Raw genomic sequence first — 13,834 nt, 5'->3', positions numbered from 1 at the left:
GCAATTGTGTAAATATCACCAGAATGAAACAAAAAATAAGTGTCCTTAAAATAATATCATATTGGTTTGAATGTAAAGTGCTCAAAGAACCCTTTTACTTAACTATAAACATCAATTTGTATCAAAAAATGAAAGTCGGGCTTCAGAGTTACTGTGAAATTAACAATTCTAGGAAAATGTAAATCCGATTTGGATACTGAAAATTTAAAAAATTTAAGCCCAAGTCTCTATCCTCTTGCAATACATTTTGTTGTAGCATACAATCATTTGACTACTAAACCCTTTAAATTATAAAAGTAAGAAGATGTGGTATGATTGTCAATGAGACTACTCTTCACAAGAGACCAAATGACACAGAAATTAACAACTACAGGTCATTGTACGGCATTCAACAATGAGTAAAACCCATATCACAAAGTTAGCTACCAAAGGCCCCGAAATAACAAATGTAAAACAATTTAAACGAGGAAACTAACGGCCTTATGTATGTGCAAAATAATGAACGAAAAACAAATATGATATAGAGCAACAAACGCAAATCATTGAATTACAGGCTCCTGACTTGGGACAGGCATATACAGAATGTGGCATGGCAGGGTTAAACTAGTGTGCTGGCGTCAAACCCTCCCCTAACATGGAACAATGATGCAACGACACAACACATGAACAAGCTATACAAAAAAATAAACGAAAATCAAATATAAGAAACAGCAATAAACGACAACCACTAAATTAAATTAGTATACCCCCATTATAAATCTCCAGACAAAGATACACATATCTTGGTTTAGGTAGGAATAGATTATACTTTGTAAAAAAAAAAAAAAACAATATGTTTAAACAATTTTTTTTCTGAAACTGACATCAACAAATTGCTAGATTTTTTTTAATTTATTGACAACATATTTGTTACGTTTGCAGGGCGTGTTTTTCAACAATCATCGGCAGTCCTATGAGAACTTATTGTGTCCCTCATTTTGCCGACATGTTCATATATTCACAGCAGCACATGTATATAGAGTATATATATCCCAGTTAATAAGATATTCCAGAGTTTGTTTTTCTGACCAGGATTTCCTTTATAGAAGGTTAATCCTCTAAACTAAGCTATTGAACTAAAGGTTACAAGTGGTGAAGTTTAAGACATTTCTTCGAGTTTTAACGGAGACTGTCTTGAGTTGGTTGACCGTAAAAATTCAGAACAAATTACCACGGATTTCAATTGTAACGACAATCCCGTCATCTTTTCCGCGATTGTGACATCATCACGTGAGACGTATCACTAGATCTGTAATACGGCAATACGACGGGTGTCACATTTGAAGCAAGTACTGCATACCCTTCCTGAGCACACAGATTAAACGCTGGGTTTTGGTTTGGTTCTTGCTGCCACTCTGTAGTATTCAATGTAGTGTTTTGTGAATTTGTTCGTCTTTTCGTAGTACCGTATATCGGGGTTTTTTCGCGTCGGCTTTTTTTTGCGATTTGATGACAAAATGGGCAAGTTAAATTTTCGCTGTGTATAACTTTCGCTGAATGGGAAAATACACTCGAAAAAATCACCGTATTGTATTGTTAAAGATGTAAACAAAATATATTTGATTGACTGACAGATAATCAATTACAAATAAATACGTGTTCTACAAACTAAAATACACATATTCGGATATCTTTCAAGAATCGTTTAAATCAAGTTCATTGCGGCATTGTAAACAATAAAGGTTCTGATCAAGTTTGTACTGGTATAATAGAGCATTTTGCAAGCAAATTTGTGTATATATCCATTAAATTGTGATTTATTTTAATTTAATTTTTACACTAAATGCAGAATGTTCGGGTTATGACAACAATCAATAGACGTCGGTAATGTCGAGTAGGTAACTAACATTTTTGAACATGTCACTGTCTGTTGTGTTGTTAAAAAGTATGATAAGCCAATTTAATTATTATTAAAACAGATATCGTAATTAATTACACACACTCTTGTGATCTTAACGATCAACACAAAAGACTGGTTTTATTTATAATGTAATTTCACCTTTACGGTGAAATAAGTTTACATATCAATTTTGTTTAAACTCGATAATTAGTAGTTTATTTATGAAACGTTTAAACAGCTGTATATTTAGGAATAGGCAGAGAAATTTACGCGGGGTCAAATTTTCGCGTTTCTGTAGGTGCCACGAACAAAGCGAAAATTAAACACACGCGAAAATAACCCGATATACGGTATTTGTTATTTTTGCCATGGCGTTGTTATTTGTCTCCGACTAATGAGTTCTGAATATCCCATTCATATCTTCCGCCTATTTTTTACTCATGCAACCACCTGAAAAGGTCCAATCACTGAAACATAAAGGGTGACTGGAGTAGGGAAATATGGCCACTTGGACTTCTACTTAGGGGCAGTTGAACCATTGCTTAGGGTGGGATTGATGTGTGCAGTGCAAAATACGCATTCATGTCCGCCAGGAAAAGGAGACGTACAATCTTATGCCTTGTGAATAGAGTATCAAGCTCTCTGTACGATATAGAATAATTTTGAAGGTTCGAACATTGGTCTGTTGCAAGGCTTAGTTTCTGTTCCATATCCAAATACGTTCATTCAAGTGACAATCCAGAGTTGTCCTTTTAATTCCAGTAGTCCTACCTTGCAAATCCCGCCATTTTTATCAATTACTTACAGCTAAACATGGAATATTTGTCACTAGACGTCATCTTGTGACAAGAAACAACCAACTAATAAATTCAAGCGCAAATATTGCAATAATGTGCCTCTTTCTAAAGAGGTCGGATCATTTTTTTTCTATTGAGGTACCGTTAAACATTAAGCGGTATTTATAAAAGTTTTTGTTATCTAAACGCGTAAGATTGACGATTTTGCCACCAAGGTCAGATAATGGCTTTGTTGGTAAACGCTCACTCTATAAATAATACGGTACATCAGTTATTTGATTATACGATTAATCGTAAAATGTCTTGCTGAATATTTGTACTCACATGAGCAACACAACGGATGCCACATGTGGAGCAGGATCTGTTCAACCCTTCCGGAGCAACTGAAACACCCCTGTTTTTGCTCAGTCTCAGTACAGTTGTTTGTATTTGGTCGTTAAAATTCTTCGATGAAGATATTGCATTTTATCATTTGAATATTTTTCACTTCTGAAACTTACATGTAGTATCTGAGTCACATGTTGGTTTGTTGGACACATTTGCCTTTTAAAAAACAACCTTGTTATGAGTTACTTAGTTCGAATGCAACTGAAACGATGTATTTGAAAAGGATGATATTTGTACTTGTTATAGTTAAATATCTTTTTGATTTAAAAATTATTCTAGAAAAATCATTTTAAGCATTGCATGCCATAATTCTCTGTTGATTTAGTGATGAATTTTTGAATATGCCAGTACAGTGATAAGGCTGTAAATAAACTCATCATAGATACCAGGATAAACATTTTGTATGCCAGACGCGTGTTTCGTCTCCAAAAAAAAAAAGACTCGTCAGGGACGAGCGAATCAAAAAATTTACAAATACCAAATAAAATACGAAGTTGAGGAGCATTGAGGACCAAAGATTCCGACAGGTTTTACAGGTAAGGTAAATTACAAAACAATGTATATCAAGGGTTGAAAATCCTGAGTAAGTGTCTACCAAATGTCAATGCAGTTTAATTTGGAATAAAAAAACACAAGGGTACATAATCCCTAAGTTTGTCGAATGTGAAGCAAGAGAGGCGAAAGATACCAAAGGGACATTCAAACTCATAAGTCGAAAACATACTAACAATGCAATGGCAAAAAACAAAAAACGACGAAAAGACAAACAACAGTACACAAAACATGCAAAACACAACATCGAAAACTAAAGACTGATCAAATCGAACCCCAACAAAAACCAGGAATGCTCCAAAAAGATAATTGACGTTAACATCTGTCCATCAATTAAATATCCTTAAACTTTACGTTCCGCTATTAGATGATGTTCTCTCACTAAATAATACAAAATTTGGTGACTATGTTGAACGAATCTATCCTATCGAACTAGAGATAAAGGATACTACAGATACAGTTAAGTCTGCCTCATATCTTGACTTACATCTAGAAATTGACAATGAGGGTCGTTTGAAAAGAAAACTTTACGACAAAAGAAATGATTTCAGCTTCCCATTTGTGAACTTTATATTTCTATGTAGCAACATTCCAGCAGCGCCTGCATATGGAGTATATATCTCCCAATTGATACGATATTCCCGGGCTTGTATTTCCTATCATGATTTCCTTGATAGAGGATTGCTGCTCACAAGGAAGCTATTAAAACAAGATTTCCAAATGGTGAAGTTGAACTCATCCCTTCGTAAATTTTACGGACGCCATCACGAGTTGGTTGACCGTTATGGAATGACCGTTTCACAGATGATATCGGATATGTTCCTTATGTCGTAACTACAATACCCTTCCCTTTTCACGAATGTGACCAACCGAGTTAGACTATTTACCGGATTTGTAGTAACATAAGCAACACGACGGGTGACACATGTGGAGCAGGATCTGCTTACCCTTCCGGAGCACCTGAGATCACCCCCAGTTTTTGGTGGGGTTCGTGTTTCTTAGACTTCAGTTTTCTTTCATGTCTATGTTGTGTCATCTGTACTATTTGTCTGTTTGTCTTTTTATTTTAGCCATGGGGTTGTCAGTTTGTTTTCAATCTATGAGTTTGAATGTCCCTCTGGTATCTTTCGTCCCTCTTTTAAGCAATTTTATTCTATATAACACCTTCGTGGAAAGTAAGTCTTGACGTTTTACCAATTTATAAATCTCTTGTAGTTCTCTGTAATATAGATAATATAGATTTGCATGTGGGTACCTTAATCAACATTGTGAATTATTATTATGCATTATTATTCATTATTATTATTATTATTATTATTATTATTTTTTTTTTTTTCATCATCATCATCATCATCATCATCATCATCATCATCATCATCATCATCATCATCATCATCATCATCATCATCATCAACATTATTATTATTATCATTATTATTATTATTATTATTATTATTATTATTATTGTCATCATTATTATTATTATTATTATTATCATTATAAGTAGTAGTATCCTTATTATTATTTTATCATTGTTATTCTTTTTGTTATCATAATCGTTATTAGTATGATTAGAAAAATAAAATTAATATAATTGAAATAGCTATATTACATATTTTGAAATTGAAATTTTAATGCAATGGCAAAAAACAAAAAAAACGACGACAAGACGAAAAGAAACAGTACACAAAACACAACATAGAAAAATAAAGACTGATCAACACGAACCCCACCAAAAACCGGGAATGCTCCGAAAAAGTAATTGACGTTAAAATCTATCAAATAATTAAGCAATTTTATTTTGTATTAGTTATTATTAGCATCCTTCTTATTATTTTATTATTATTATTATTATTGTTATCATAATCATTATTTTTATTATCATAATAACTATCATTATTATCTTTAATTTAATTGAAATATCTATATTACATACAATAAGATTGAAATTTTAATATTAACATATTTGTTATAGCCTTTGTTGGTCGTGTCAGTTTTTTTTAATATAAGTTCATTTGTACGTTTTGTAATTTTGTGTGGTGTCCATTTCGCTTAACTAGTATACATTATTGTTTAGGGGTAAGCTGAAGCCCGACTCCAGGTGTGGGATCTTCTCACTGCGTTGAAGACCTATTGGTGGCCTTAGGATGTTTTCTGCTCTTTGGTCGGATTGTTGTTTCGTTGACACATCCCCTGTTTCTATGTTCTATTCTATTGGAATAAGATTATTAAGAATTTCCATTACATAAACATAACCGAATATGTCGCTGTCTACTACTCGATGTTTATGCATTAATATGTTTTGTTTTGTTGCCATCTTAAAAGATATTTATAGGTCATGTAAATGCATTGTTATTTCAGGTAATTGAGATAACGAAGAACCAGATAGCAAAGAAATAAACAAAGAACTCGGGTAACTTCTAACATATCAAGGTTGCGGATAATCAAACCCACATCATGAATATGTTTTGTAAATATATTGCCGTACACCTGAATTAACCTACAATAATAGGATTTATTTCCCTTCGCTCAGTAGTTGCACTAGTCCACAGCAATAAGTTGCTGATTTGCAACAATTTTTCTTATGCTAAGATTGTTTAAACATGGTTTACATAATTCGCACAAAATGTAAAATTGAACTCGACCGAGTAATAAGCAGGAAATGACTTTTTCGATCTGCATACATGCAACCAATGATGTGACTCAAGTTTGAGATTGATTGAGCATGCGCAAAGCATTTATATGGGTATTTCTATATAAAAATAAGGAGATGTGGTATGATTGCCAATGAGACAACTATCCACCAGTGGTTAAATAAAGTGGATGTAAGCAATTATAGGCAACAGAACGGGCTCCAACTGTCAGGAAATCCCATTCCGTATAGTTGGCTATAAAAGGCCCCGACAAGAAAAATGTGAAACAATTCAAACAAGACAAATTCTGTTACCTATTCTAATATCGAACTCGGACTTCTTTTAAAATGAGTTTTACTGTGCGTATTGCTGTGTGTTTGTTTATTCTACATTGGCTAGAGGTATAGGGGAAGGGTTGATAATTCACAAAACTTGTTAACCTTGCCGCATTTTTGCGCCTGTCCCAAGTTAGGAACCTCTGGCCTTTGTTAGTCTTGCATGTTTTGAATTTTGGTTCATTTATATGGTTCGGAGTTTAGACATACAATTGAGAATTTTCTATTTTTGATTAGGGGTCAGCTGAAGCCCGCCTGCCGGTACGGGATTTTCGCACTGTGTTGAAGCTCCATTGGAGGCCTTGAGCTGTTTTCTGCTGTTTGGTTGGGTTGTTGTCTCTTTGACTCATTCCCCGTTTCCATTCTCAATTTTATTTTAATTAACGGCCTAAATCATAACAGAACAATTTACGAAAAAAAAATATAACAGACATGAACCAATGACAACCACTGATCTACAGACAAACCAACCCCTAACCATGTGTCTTAGTCCTTTATAATACACGAATAACCGATGACATATAAGGATGTATTTTCTACCAAAGATAAAGATTAATAAAACAGGGCATAGAGGCATATGACTTATTTTCAAGTAATTTTGCATAATAATTATTGTTTGAAAACTAAGGTAAAATTAGTTTTCGCGCTTATTTTGCATTAATTTTACCGAATGAAATGTTTACACTGATAACATGTTTTAAATGCTTAAGTAATACATATGCTAATGGATGACTTTAAACGTAATTCAACATTCAAAGGAACTAGACCAGAAAACTAATTGAGTAATGAAAACTACTTACGTTTACAATATGCAGCACTATGTTGTCTACCTTTGTCGTAAGATATATATCGAGATGCACTCCGGCATCTGCAAAAAGCTCCACAAAATGTTTTTGAAGGTACTATGAAAAAAAATAATAAAATTTGATTTTCTGTTTTGACTACAAAATTTGAATTGAGTACTGAATAAAGTTTTATGCCCGAAAAGCAAGGTGTTTAGAGGAGAGTGACACCAGTTCTTGCACCACTTGTGCCATATGTTGTGCTATTTTACGTTTGCTTTTCAAATGATAAGTACATTCATAAAACTTGTTTTTCAAATGATAAGTACATTCATAAAACTTGCTTTTCAAATGATAAGTACATTCATAAAACTTGCTTTTCAAATGATAAGTACATTCATAAAACTTGCTTTTCAAATGATAAGTACACTCATAAAACTTCAGGTTTGTTTCTAATTTTCTATAGTATGATATTTACCTTTGAAGGTCATTTTTCAGGAAAACCTATTTTAAGGTAGCGTTCTTTTTGTTGTGTGGGTTGTAATGATATGCAGCCACGTCAGGGAATTGATTCCTTACTTTACGCATATTTACATTATGTCAAACATTTCATCGAATGCTTTTCATACTATCAAATAACATTCACTCATCATAGATATCAGACTAAACAGACTAAACATCAGGAATCTGATTACAGTAGTTGTCGTCTGTTTATGTAGTTCATACGTGTTTCTGGTTTCTCGTTTTTATATAGATTAGACCGTTGGTTTTTCCGTTTGAATGGTTTTACAATAGTAATTTTTTGGAGCCCTTTATAGCTTGCTGTTCGGTTTGAGCCAATGCTCCGTGTTGAAGGCCGTACCTTGACCTATAATGGTTTACTTTTATAAATTGTAACTTGTATGGAGAGTTGTCTCATTGGCACTCATACCACTTCTTCCTATACCTATGGACTCATCAGAGTCGCCAGGAGAGAAAAAGTTTAAAATGCCAAATTAAGTACGAAGTTGAAGAGCATTGACGAATATATACTAGACCCTAATATGGAAAACATGTACTTATGGATCTTTTATATAGATTATTTATAATGCAGAGTTCATAAGACTTAAATAATTCAAATAACACCAACTCATACATTATGCAGTTATTACCGTGGATTCAGTCATTTTCATTGGTTCCAATTTTCAAAAATTGAAGACAAAAATACTTTTTCGTTGATACTTGATTACGTGGTTTGCCGAAGTTTACATACAGTTTGATGAGAAATGTTTATCTTGTTGGATATAAAAATTCGTGGTTAATCTATACCCACGAAATCCACGAAAATTAGTACCCAGCGAATTATAATTTATTTATAGTAAAGTTTCCTTAATGTCATACTCACTGCATTGATATTCAGCATAGAAGCTAACTTTATGACTGTGGGCACAACCTTTGTAGAACAGAGGCAATTTCCCGAATAGTTTTCTACTGGTATGTCCTGTACATTCTTTTTTGTATTCGCAATTTTTTTTAGTGTGCGCCAAAACTTTCGCATGAGCAACTTGACATTTGAGTTTTCCTTTGAATCGTATATTAGCCGGTCGACATGGTAAGCTTCCATACTTAGCAGTTTTTATTCTAATTGAATATATGTCATCACAGTATATTCTAATAGGCTCCGAAGGACAAAACCTCTGCCAATAATCTATCTTCCGAGCTGAAACATTAAATTTTGTTTTTTTTTCATACTATTTATGTTGGGGTTTTCTTTGTATAGTATTTGCTATCAATTTTTGCACGATTTGAAGAACTATCTACTACTGTGATAAAAATGGACACAAAGAAGCAATTGTTGAATATATATCAAAACCTCCCCTGGAAGTGTTTAAGGAAGGGAGACTTTAATCAACTCTTGACATAGGTAAAAGGAATATGGTCATACTGGCCATTTTCCGACCTGTGGGAAAAGAACAAAAGTGAGGGCATTAGTATCTCTTAACGGTATGTAAAAATTCTAAGTCGGGTCCGGTTTGAATAGGGACGATAGATTCAATGTTTTGTATGAGAGTGTGTCATGTTCTTTGCACGTTAAATAACACTTTAAACACTATTGGAGTTCGATATTTTTGTTAATACTTTTGTAAATAAGCGTCATTCACAGTTCAAAACAGTGTCTTATATCAAACAGGAGCATGCACAGAGATATTTGCGGATAAGAGGTTCTTACCTGTAAAGTCCGTGTTAATGACACAAACAACATGATTTATTTCTAATATAAATTTTTCGAAACTAGAACATCAATTCATTGGGTGCATAATATCAAATTCAGAACAGACAATGAAATGCACACAGAGGATGAAACTTGACCTTATCATTCAATAGACTATATGTCGCAGAGTTAGTGAGAATGTGTAACCTCAATAATTATTTATCTGTCACTATGCATGAATTGTGTATTGTTTAAAAATACACAACCATTTTGATGGCAGAATGTTAAGTATTTCATGTCTACTTGGATGTTAATTCTTCTAAGCTTAATAGCAAACCCATTACAGTGTTCTAAACAATGAACATGATCAATTAAAATACACTATATGTCTGCAAATCGTATTTCTAAACGTAAAGCTTAATGGTTCATATGGAGATTTTTCATGTACTTCCAGGCAAAAAAACAGTCATTAAAGACATCAGGATAACAATGTTTTACTCCAGACGCGCGTTTCATCCACAACAGACTCATCAGTGACGCTTGAATCAAAAAAGTAAATAAGGCAAATTAAAGTACGAAGTGAAAGATTTTGCCAAATACAGCTAAGGTTATCTATTCCTGGGGTAGAAATATTTAGTATTTCGAAAAAACAATGTTTTGTAACGTCAAAACAGAAATGCTGACTACTGGGCAAACAAATTCCTTTTATGTCAGGCGAAATAATTTAAGTGTAATTATAAAAAAATATTTTTATTTGAAAGTGATATCTGCGATAGAAAAAAACCAAACTGGTATCAAAGCATAACAATTTTCCTTGCTTTTCAATCTTTTAACTGTTTATATTGAGCAAACGTTATTAAATACACACACAAAACATTTTTACAAAATATCGTGCATGAAAAAAATAAACAATTATTGATCTTATGTCTTCATGCTCATATTGATACGTTAATAATAATACATTTCTAATCCGATTATACACGTTGACTATAGCATTTAATTGTTTACATACCTTTACATTTTCTCATGCATTCTGGAAAGAAAATTACAAACCATTGATAAAGAATATTATTTAATATAGAAAATTACAAACTAATGATATATACTGTTAAATTAAGATAATTTCAAACCATTGATATTATATATTTATTTAATAAAGATAATTAAAAACGATTGCCATATAATATTATATAATAAAGAACAATTCAAACAATGAAGATATATTACATCAGACACTTAAGCAATTCAAAAAAGAAATGTTTTCATAAAATATTTTTAAAAGAGTACCAATATATTATCATACGTAGTATATATATAAAAATCAATGAAATGTTAAATGTTTCCCAAACTATATATCTACCAGATCCAAAAGAACAAACACGTATAGGTCTCGTTTCTGCCTTCTAGAATTTCGCATATCTTATACCGCATAACAGTTTATAAAAGGTATAAAGGGTATCAGAGAAATCGATAGGCCTGATCTATTATATAAATAAAATATGAAAATGGCATATAGAAGACAACAACCAACGACAACCACTGAACTATTGGATCCTGAGTTGGGCCAGGCACATTATAAATGTGATGGGGTTAAACATGTGTGCGAGTGATCAACCTGTTCATAAGCTGAAACTGTTCAACATTAGTAAAACAGTATAAATCAGATTAAAAGTGATTGACTCATCAAATCGGCATCCATATTATTCTCCTATTATTACTCTTTGCCAAGGAACGTTAAGCGTTCGTCCTTCATCAAACAATAATTTAGATATTTTTATGTTGGTCATAGCAAAACTATCTACATCTGGAAATGGTCCAGGTGAAAAAAACTTGCGTAAACACATGATATCCTAGTCATTTTAAGCATGTAAAGTATGCAAGTCTGTAATTATAAGATTTCTTTATTCTGTGCATCATTCATTGCTGTTATCAATTACCTTATTCTTTTATTTTCCACAGTTATTCTTTATACTTTTACACCCAATTATTTTCAATTCTTTAAATTTTTGGCATTATAATAGAGATAACTGAATTGTATTTGAAGCTTTTTAGCTCCTCTATTTTTTTTTCTTCCATTATTCTCTATTTAGTAAACCCCATCTAGACCCTCATGTCAAATAATCATCTGATGGATATGATTTGGTAGATTTATAAAACCTTTGTATCAAATGAGCCACCATATGACGTTATCATACGTTTCCCCCTTAAAGATTTTGATCAATTAAGAGTCAGTTATGAATACAAACAAATATACGCCGAGAAATAACACCAAAAAAATCTACAGAAAGAAACCTAGATGTCAGCATACGGTCAATCATTTGGTATTTGATTGGAATTATTTGAAGGTTGATTATTAGAGTTGCATTGAGAAAATCTACTCAAAAATATTGTTAAAGAAATCATTAAACATGAAATGAAATCATAGATCGGAGACTTTGACTTTTTCTTGACATTAGCAATCGTCATTTAAAAAAAAAAATAGAAATTCAGTTTAATCTTAGTAACCAGTGTTATAAATTAATTCCTTACCAAGGTGGCCATAATGATTGCCAGAACGTCTTTGTCCTCCATGCCGGAAGTTGTTATTGCGTTCACCATATTGATCAGAATAATGACAACCGTACCCAAGGACGACAGCTAATACAACCGTTAAATGTAAAAGTCCCATTCTTTCCTTGAGAAAATGTGCAGCAGATGCCTACGGCAAAAAAGGTGTCCACAAATATATACTCAAGTTGTGATGTATAAGTAATGTGTTTGCATATTGTCCTACATATTGAACTGAAGAATTATGATGTAAATTCTGTCAGATGGAAAATAGATCAAAAAGCTTCCGGAAATAACATTAAGAAATACGATTTTTGATTTAGAAAATATAGACGGACATGTACTGTATGTATAAAAACAGAATTAAAAACATGTATGTTTGTAATAAGCGATGTTATTCATTGTTATTGATTACACAATATTTATGAGTCACTATTTTAATAAACAATATTTTCAGTGCTAATTTTTCTACAACAAATGTTTAACAACATTCTAAAACCAACGATGTTTAGACTATCCTGGAAAAAAAAATTCGACTCGAATGTATCAAATTTCAAGTACGGTGCCGGACCACCTTTAGCTAGCTGAAAGGTATGATATCTGTTAACTTATTTGTTTTTGCCCACACTGTAAGAAGATAAATACACATATTACTTTTTTCGACTGTAATATATAACATCTTTTCCACCGTTCAAGATTAATGATAAATTAGGTAAATGATGATCCGAGTGATAAGAACATCTAATTTGACTAAATTTCTCATTCTCATGAATGATGGTAACACGGGGATTACAATATAAGTAATTTTTTGTGAACTGTCCTAGCACCAAAATCAATAGGACTGTTCTGTGGATACCGAAAAAAGTTAACTGTAGACAGGTCTGCTACCAGTCCTGCACAAAGTTTACCGACGAAGAAAACTCCTATTGAACCAGACTTATTTCAAAATTAATCATTTGTCTAGACTATTGTAGCTCCACTACAAGTTAATGTATTATCAGGACCGCTTGGCATCGATTAATAAATTACTTTCAACTGTCATTTTCACGATATGAATTGTACAGTGGGCCAAACACTTTGATTCAACATCAGAACAAACTGTAAACATTAGTTGGTATTTGTTTGAAGCACTAGCAATAATTTGGAACGAAGCCCCAAAACAACTATCAAAAAGAAGAAAGACCGATCTACTCGCATTTACTGAAAGATACTCAAAAGAGAACAATAACTAACGAATCATTTTCTCCTAGATTAAAGTATTAATCATTACACATTCAATGGATTTGATGTAAACGCTTATAAACAGTATAGCAAAACTAGACTTTGTGCAATGACAAAACATAAATTGTAGTAAGTTTGCACACTTTAACATTGGTAGTGCACTAGTTACTAGAAAAACACTTATTAATGGGTAACTAATAATTCAGGGAAATAACACCAAATAAAATCGTGCGACAAAACAGCATTTCTGGATCTACTTTCACCACGAACCCTTTGCATTTGAAAGCCAAAGAAAGCTGTCTGACCAAAACGGACCTAAAACTAATAGCTAATTTTTTCGAAGTTCAAATCAACCTGGACACTTTGAGAGTTTTATGAACGTCATTATGCAGCGATCAATCGTTAATAACATCTCGTGCGAGTACTGTTAATTCAAACGTTTCTAAAAACGGATATGCAATCAAAGCAATGATAGAAGACTTATTGGTTCAATTTGGTTCACAAGACATC

General features: G+C 32.6%; 1 long non-coding RNA gene across 2 annotated transcripts; it reads right to left on the bottom strand.

The window, feature by feature from the left end:
• Positions 1-3,716: 3,716 nt before the first annotated feature.
• Positions 3,717-12,271, bottom strand: LOC127721961 (uncharacterized). 2 transcript variants are annotated; one of them, XR_007991549.1, is made up of 5 exons: positions 12,086-12,271; positions 10,569-10,589; positions 8,750-9,064; positions 7,384-7,485; positions 3,717-4,834 (listed from the first exon to the last, which is right to left on the bottom strand). It is a non-coding gene; the product is annotated as an uncharacterized LOC127721961 (long non-coding RNA). The 2 variants fall into 2 exon arrangements; XR_007991550.1 differs by having other exon boundaries at positions 12,181-12,252.
• Between the last annotated feature and the right edge of the window lie 1,563 nt (positions 12,272-13,834).

Source organism: Mytilus californianus, unplaced genomic scaffold, assembly GCF_021869535.1.
Source record: "Mytilus californianus isolate M0D057914Y unplaced genomic scaffold, xbMytCali1.0.p SCAF_12, whole genome shotgun sequence".
NCBI classification, from domain to species: domain Eukaryota; kingdom Metazoa; phylum Mollusca; class Bivalvia; order Mytilida; family Mytilidae; genus Mytilus; species Mytilus californianus.
The sequence above is the reverse complement of the archived record's forward strand: the minus strand, read 5'-3'. Positions and strand labels throughout refer to the sequence as shown.